The sequence below is a fragment of the Piliocolobus tephrosceles genome, chromosome 8, assembly GCF_002776525.5.
Source record: "Piliocolobus tephrosceles isolate RC106 chromosome 8, ASM277652v3, whole genome shotgun sequence".
Lineage (NCBI taxonomy): Eukaryota > Metazoa > Chordata > Mammalia > Primates > Cercopithecidae > Piliocolobus > Piliocolobus tephrosceles.
The window spans coordinates 2,502,720-2,510,757 of NC_045441.1; the positions used below are offsets into that span (position 1 = coordinate 2,502,720).

At 52.6% G+C, this 8,038-nt stretch overlaps 1 protein-coding gene across 4 annotated transcripts in view; it reads right to left on the bottom strand.

The window, feature by feature from the left end:
* Nucleotides 1-7,213, bottom strand: part of CHST12 (carbohydrate sulfotransferase 12) — a 32,141-nt gene extending 24,928 nt beyond the window's left edge. The window contains exon 1 of one of the 4 annotated variants that reach the window (XM_023188451.2): nt 7,107-7,213. The gene's annotated coding sequence lies outside the window, so the exon portion shown is untranslated. Of the gene's footprint in view, nt 1-6,043; nt 6,525-6,997 lie in introns of those variants that run through there. The other 3 variants (XM_023188449.1, XM_023188450.2, XM_023188452.2) reach the window with 3 other exon arrangements.
* Nucleotides 7,214-8,038: the final 825 nt, after the last annotated feature.

Sequence of the window (8,038 nt, forward strand, 5' to 3'; positions counted from 1 at the left end):
GCAATCGCAGAATCCCTGAACTGCTGGGCTCAAGTAATCCTCCTGCCTCAGCCTCCCAAAGTATCAGGATTACAGGCATGAGCCACCGTGCCTGGCCGCAAATAACTCAGATTGGCTGGTTAATCTGCTCATTGTCTTCCTGTACTGAAACCTTAAAAGGGAGGTCCTCGTCCTGTCTCTCACAGTGGATATTCTCAAGGCGTACAGTAGCATTTGGCACTCAGTACTTGCTCAAGAAAGAGGGGTTGTTCTAACAAAAACCAGACAAACGTGACGGACTCTGATTGCCTCATTTCTGAAAGGTGGGGACAGGTGAAGAATGACCTATAATATAATCTCTCTATCGGTGGGTATATTTTAAAACCCCCTTACAAAATGACGAAAGAAAGCACTTGGCCAGGCGTGGTGGCTCATGCCTATAATCATAATTACTTGAACCCAGGAAGCAGAGGCTGCAACGAGATCATATCACTGCACTCCAGCCTAGGTGACAGAGCGAGACTCTGCCTCAAAGAAAACAAACAAAAAAAGAAAGCACTCAGAATCTCTGATAAATGACCTCAATGAAGAGACAGGATACAGAGAACAATGACAATAACCAAGAGGAAACCAGCAAGGAAACGCTCCCTCTTAACAGGCCGATGCACACAGGCAGGCGAGGGCCCCCATTCCGCCAGAGCAGAAAGTCCATCTGAGACTGTTCCCATTTGTGTCAGTTCAATGCTACACATACATACTGAGGAAAGAGTGAAATCACTTCGTGAGGTGAAGTTGATTAGGAAACCCAGCAGTCTCTGTCTCTGCTTCCCTTTCTCACCTCCGCCCAGGATTCTTCTTTTTTTTTTTAGACAGGGTCTTGCTCTGGCACCCAGGCTAGAGTGGAGTGCAATGGCTCGATCTCTGGTCACTGCAATCTCCGCCTCCTGGGCTCAAGTGAAGTGATCCTCCCACCTCAGCCTCCCAAGGCGCTGAGACTACAGACACAGGCCACTATGTCTGGCTAATTTTTGTATTTTCAGTAGATACAGGGTTTCGCCATGTTGCCCAGGCTGGTCTCGAACTCCTGGACTCAAGCAATCCTCGTGCCTTGGCCTCCTGAAGTGCTGGGATTACAGGTGGGAACCACTGCACCCTACCCTCTCCATAATTCTTTTTAGCTAATTCTTTTAACGTCTGCCTTCAGAGTGAACCTTGGTTGTTCAACTTGGGGCATTAGCGACTGACTTCCTGAGGCAACAGGGGAAAATGCGCTCTCCACACCTTCTCTGCCCAGGCGCATCATAATTTCAATTAGAGAAGCAGTCAGTGTTTACATAAATTATTATCATTGCGGAGAGGCTATTCACAGCTGCGCCTTGTAGTACACCATAATTATTTTTCTTTTCCCCGCACGATGGTTTATTTTCCCTGGAACTAATAACAGTCTTGTGTTTTCATTTGCTTTGTTTAGTACTTATCACTAATCCCGCCCCAACTCTGCCAACTGTTTCAACTCCTCTCCAGATGTTCCAGCACGTCAGGTGTCCTGCTAATTTCATCTTCTCCCAAAGAATCTCTTCAAGGAGTCTCTGACGAGCTGGGGTCAGGACACGTCTGCTCTCCTCACCAGCACCTGGCTGGGATCTCCCTTCGACAGGTTCTTTTCACCTCTAACCTGGAGGAAATCCTGTTCCCACCAGCCAGTCTCTCTCAGTCTAGACTTACTGCCTCATCTGGGGAGATGACATCTGCCAATTGTCTCCTTAAAGCATGAGGGACAAATCTGGGAGCAAGTCTGAAGGTGTCTTTACCCTACCCCTCCCTTGCCTGAGTGTGGACTTTCCAGGCTGAAAACGCATCCTTCAGAATTTCTCAGGCAAGGCCCTCCCTCTCCTGCCATCCAGTGCTGCTTCGAAAAAGCCCAGGTCCTTCTGCTTCTTTTCATTTTAATTGTAGTTCGTTCTTCTGCCTTTTTCCACATGTTCTAACCTTCTGCCTCTTGACCTGTGATGACCTATTTGTGATTTGTTTTTACTTTTTCCTCTTGTTCTGAGATTTCACAACAGCATGTCCTGGAGTGGGAACGCAAGTATCTTTTTTTTTTTTTTGAGACGAAGTCTCTCTCTCGTTGCCCAGGTTGTAGTGCAATGGCGTGATCTCGGCTCACTGCAACCTACACCTCCCAGGTTCAAGCAATTCTCCTGTCTCAGCCTCCTGAGTCACTGGGATTACAGGCATCCGCCACCACGCCTGGCTAATTTTTGTGTTTGCAGTAGAGACGGGGTTTGACTATGTGGGCCAGACTGGTCTCAAACTCCTGGCCTCAAGTGATCTGTCCACCTCGGCCACCCAAAGTGCAGGATTACAGGCGTGAGCCACAGCACCTGGCCTCCAAACTCTCACTATCCAAATTCTGGGGTCAACAGCTGCAGACATGCTTTCAAATAAATCCTTCCCCTCAAAAGCTCTCACTAGTGTTTATCTGAAACTCAGCCTCTCTCACTATCCAAGTTTGCTGCCCAGGCTTTTATTATTTTTTTCTTTTCATTTATTTCATTTGGTTTTGTTTCGTTTCGTTTCATTTCGTTTCATTTCATTTCATTTCATATTTTTGAGACAGAGTCTCATTCTATGCCCAGGCTGGAGTGCAGTGGCACGATCTGGGCTCGCTGCAACCTCTGCCTCCTGGGTTCAAGCAATTCTCCTGCCTCAGCCTCCTGAGTATGGGATTACAGGCACCCACCATCCTGCTTGGCTATTTTTTGTATTTTTAGTAGAGATGGGGTTTCATCATGATGGTCAGGCTGGTCTCAAACTCCTGACCTCAAGTGATCTGCCCACTTCAGCCTCACAAAGTGCAGGGATTACAGTCATGAGCCACCGTGCCTGGCCTATTTTATTTTATTTTTATTTTTTTGAGATGGAGTCTCGCTCTGTCACCCAGGCTGGAGTGCAGTGGTGAGATCTTGGCCCATTGCAACCTCTGCCTCCTGAGTTCAAGCGATTCTCTTGCCTCAGCCTCCTGAGTAGATGGGATTACAGGCGCCCACCACCATGCCCAGCTAATTGGTTTTATTTTGTTTTAATAGAGATGGGGTTTCACCATGTTAGCCAGGCTGGTCTCGAACTCCTGACCTCAGTGATCCACCTACCCCCCAAACTGCTGGGATTATAGGCATGAGCTACCACACCCAGCCTTCCCAGTCTTTTAATATCCAAGTTGGGAAGTGAAGAGGCTAGAGAGTGAAGGATACCTGCATTTTCACCCATGGTGCTGGTCACTGGGTGGGCCTCTTTAACCCAGAAACTTTGGGTTTTAGGAAATTATTTTGTGAATTTCATCCTGTTTTCCCTATTGTTTTCTTGTGGAAACTTTTTAAAAAGTATTTTATTTTATTTTTTAGAGATGGGGTCTTGCTCTGTCACCCAGGCTGGACTGCAGTGGCATGATCACAGCTCACTGCAGCCTCAAACTCCTGGGCTCAAGTGCTCCTCCCACCTCAGACTCCCAAGTAGCTGGGACTACAGGTGCACACCACCACACCTGGCTAATTTTTAAATTTTCTTGTAGAGATGGGGTCTTGCTATGTTGCCCAGGCTGGTCTTGAACTCCTGGCCTCAAGCGATCCTCTCACCTCAGCTTTGAAACTGTTACTATTCAGCTGCCGACTTCCTGATCTGATCCTTTCCATTTCTTTTTTCTCTCATGTGCCACCTCCTTGCTTTTCTGTTCTACTTTCTGAGGGAGTTCCTCAACTTTATCTTTCACCCACTAACTGATTTTCTTATTTCTGCTTTTTTTTATAGATATACGAGAGTTCTCTTTTTGGATCTCTGAAAGCTCCTTTTGGTGGCTTTTTTTTAGAGCTTCCTGTTCTTGCCTCACGTTTGCGATATTTTCTCTTACCTCTGTGTGGACATTAATGACAGCCTGCTTTCTAAGGCTCCTTCCTGTATGTTCTCGTTTCCCAGTGTGTATTCTGGTCTCAATCTCCTGTAGCAGAGGTTTTCTTCAGATGCCCTTGGTTATCTGCTCATATTTAAGGGATGGGGATTTTTGAAGCTTGATGCCTTGAACACTGGGAGGGGGTTATTAATTCGTTAGCAAGGGATCCAGCTGGGCCTGCTGACGGGTGACCTCCTGATGTCATTAACTTTAGTCTTTTCTCCTGGGCTACTCAGATTCCCCAAAGACACATCCATCCTCCTGTCCAGAGGGAAAAGCCCCAGCTGCTCATGTTCTGGGAGCCAAAGGGGCCCTGTTCGCTTCCTCCTCCTGTGCCCTGTAGAGCACCACACCCCTACCCCGTACTCAACTGTACCTGTTTCCCATTCTTCTCTGAAATATCTTTAAAGTTTCTAAACAGTTACAGAAACCACCACCTTGGTTAACAGCAGGAAGTAATAAGTTGGAGAGTCAATTATCTCCAGGCACACCTGCGGGCCTACAGCCCTGCTGGCAGCCACAGACCCACTAAGTAGGTATGAAACTAACAGCTACTCTCTGAAGAGAAAGACAATTCAAGAATCGAAACTCAAGATGTAAGGTTTTTTTTAAACGACAAACCGCATGTGTTTCAGTATCATCAATAACCCATCTTTTCCCACCAATGGTTCCTTCAGCCCCAGACCCACTCTAGAAGAGAATCACCCGCCAGCCTCAGTGACTGTGCGTAGTCAAGGAACTGCAAGCCCAAGGTCAGCCAACCAACAGGGCCTCTCTTCAGCTCTCGATCCCTTCCCACTGGGGTTCCTGGGGATTCCCTCCTTGTACAGGCTGTCTCTTCTCTACAAGGTCACATCTCCAGGATGGGCACTAATACCGCCAACTCTGCCGGTCTAAAACCCACATGTTCGGCCCTTCCTCCCCAACCCAGCTCCAGCGCTCCTCATCGCAGGCTGGAGGTCCCAGCTGCCCTTGCTGCTACAGGTCACCACATCTCACAAAGCACCACCCCCCAGTGGATTTGGCAACATCTTTCAGCTCCATGCCGGCCCCCACTCTCTCACTGTCCCACACCCATGCCCCACAGGGATACTCAACTCAGCTCCACTGCCCAGATGCAAAACCCACCTCTCATATTCTCACCAGGATCACTTTTCTGAAACACATCTAATCGCATCACACCCAAACCACCACCAAAGTGATAAAAGCTTAAACTCCCTGGCACAGCTTTCAGGCCCCTGCACAATCAGAAATCCATCTTTACAGTCTTTTTTTCACTCTGTTGCCCAGGCTGGAGTGCAGTGGTCCAATGTCGGCTCACTGCAACTTCTGCCTCTGGGTTCAAGCGATGCTCTTGACTCAGCCTCCCAAGCAGCTGGGACTTCAGGTGTGCACCACCACACCCAGCTAAATTTTGTATTTTTAGTAGAGCGGGGGTTTCACCATGTTGGCCAGGCTGGTCTCGGACTCCTGACCTCAGGTGATCCACCCGCCTCAGCCTCCCAAAGTGCTCGCCAAAGTGCCTCCAGTCTTGTACCTCCCAGCACGAGCCACCTCGCCCAGCCTTCCAGTCTTAGATTCCAACCCAATCCTCAAACCCCACCTCACCAAGAACACAGCAACCCACCATCTCCCCCAAACATCGCTTTCACTTCCATATCTCCGCATGCCCTTTGCCTCCAAAGGCCCAATTCATAGGTCCTCTCCACTGTGGAAAACGTCGGAAAATGTCTCCACATTCTGTTAACGCCTGCACCACAGCCCCAACCCCACACTGTCGCAGCCAGACTGGCCGTGAGCTCCCAGGGCAAGGCCCGCACTATTATCGTCATCTACCCCAGCTGGGCATCTTGCACTCGACTGGAGGTTTGATAAAAAAGCTGGAGTCCGCTGAGTGACAGCAGACGGTTACCGATGGCCCCAAAGCATCAGCCCAAAGTCCCATAAACTCCTTTGCAGGGAAATAAAACTTCTATGCCATTCCAGGCAGGTGCTCCTTCAGATCTCAAGCGTTGCACTTTCGTGTAGCAATTTCCTCGTTATCCCTGTTTTCTCTCCGTCCTCACTCAGACACCAGCCCTGACTCCCAACCCCAGATGCTCACGGTGAGGGGCTAACCTGTGTCCCCCCGTGGGGGTAGGAAGGGAACCCGCTGAGCTGTCTGTCCCCAGCCACCCACAGCCGAGAGCAGCACCGTAGGACCTGGTGTCCTGGAAGATATACTGCATCCGGCACTGCGCCTGCAACCCACACTCCTATTCACCCCGCGGTTTCCGAGTCCCCACAGCCCCGATTATGAACTAAATAATTTAATAATGCTGGAAACACTACGGTTTGTTGTGCTGCCCGCCAGACGGAGCCTCTGCCCGAGCCAAGGCTTTGCCGGCGGTGTCTCGGTGGCCGGGAGCCCGCAGAGGAGGTCTAAGTCCCACTGTTCCCGGACTAAATGCACGGTTTCCTCTCGCAGAGAGGCAGGGCTGCGGTTTCTGGAGTGAGAGGTCATTTAAGGGATACCCTGAGCGACCTGCCGGTGCTGCTGGCGTCTGCAGGCTCCGAGGCTGCGGTCGGCCGGGCCGGGGAGCCCCGTTCAGGTGACAGCAGGCACGGGGGGGACCCTCAGGGTCTGGGGATCCTGGAACTCCACGCCCGGGAAGCGGTCCTGTCCCTGCCGGGCGACAGAGGCTGATGCCGGGCAGGGAGACTACTGGGGGCCGGCGGGGCCGCTGCAGCCTCTGCTGTCGCTGAATCAGAACCACAGATTTCTCATCCAGACCCCGAGGGGCCGCAGAACGCGCTGATCAGGGCCCCAGGGCTGGGTCCCCCTGGCCGAGGGCGAGGAGTGAGGCTCAGAGAGGGCGCGCGCAGGGCCAAGGTCACACAGCGCGCCGGCATCGGAACTCGAACCCGGGCCCAAGACGCGCCCGCCAGGCCGGGCTAAGGAGAGCCGACTCGCGCCCCTCAGCGCGGCCCGGGACCACCACCCGGGCCCTGGGAGCCCCGCACAGGCCGAGAGAGAGGGAGGCCGCGCCCCGAGCCCGCTGCCCGCCGCCCGCCGCCCGCCGCGCCCCTCACCTCGCGCCCCTCACCTCACGCCCTCAGCAGCCGCCGCCGCCCCGCAACTAGCAGACCCTCCAGAGGCCGCCCTCACCGGCACCGCCCCCCTCGCCGGAGCCCCGCCTACCGCTCGTCTTCTCGCGAGACGTCGCGGCCGCCGGAGGGGCCACGGAGGCCGAGGGGCGCCCGCCCTCAGCGCGCCTGCGCCCCGCCAGCCCGCCCCCGCCCTCGCGAGCCAGTGCCATGTGGCGCCGTATTTACGGCCAGAGATCGACCCCGCCCACCGGCCGCCACGAGCCACGCCCCCTTCCGCAGCAGCCAATCCGCGGCGTTGACTCCGCCCCGGTAGGGCGGGCGCGCGGCGGCTCGGGGGCGCGTAGCTGTCTCGCCGTCCACGCCCGGAGCTTCACGCCGCAGCCAAACACGGTCCCGTTAGCCAGCATTTATGCAGTGCCTGTTGCCTACCCGACCCTTTCTCGAGCATCGGCTCATTGGCAAAGGATCGTGATGTTCACCGGCTGGGGCTTGAGACTCGCTGTGTGACCTTGGGCAAGTGACTTAACCTCTCTGAGGTTGTCGCCAATCCGTAAAATATAATAGGTTAGTGACCCTGCCTTGCAGGGAGTATGTGAGACAAATGAGATGACACGAGTAAAGAGCTTAGCAAGATGCCTAATGCACAGTGAGCTTGCAATAATTGTTCTTGGCATCAGTGTAGTTTTGTGTTTGTTTATTTGTTTAGAGACAGGATCTCACTGTGTCGCCCAGGCTGGGGTGCAGTGGTGCAGTCACAGCTCACTGCAGCCTCAACCTCCTGAGTTCAAGCCATCCTCCCACCTCAGCCTCCCGAGTAGCTGGAACTACAGACAGGTGCCACCACACCTGGCTAATTTTTAATTTTTAATAGAAACAAGGGGTCTCAATATGTTGCCCAGGGTGGTCTTGAACCCCTGGACTCAAGCAATCCTCCTGCCTTAGCCTCCCAAAGCTCTGGGATTACAGGCGTGAGCCACCGCACCAGGCCCAGTGATTTTTTTTTTAATATGGTAAAATATGTAT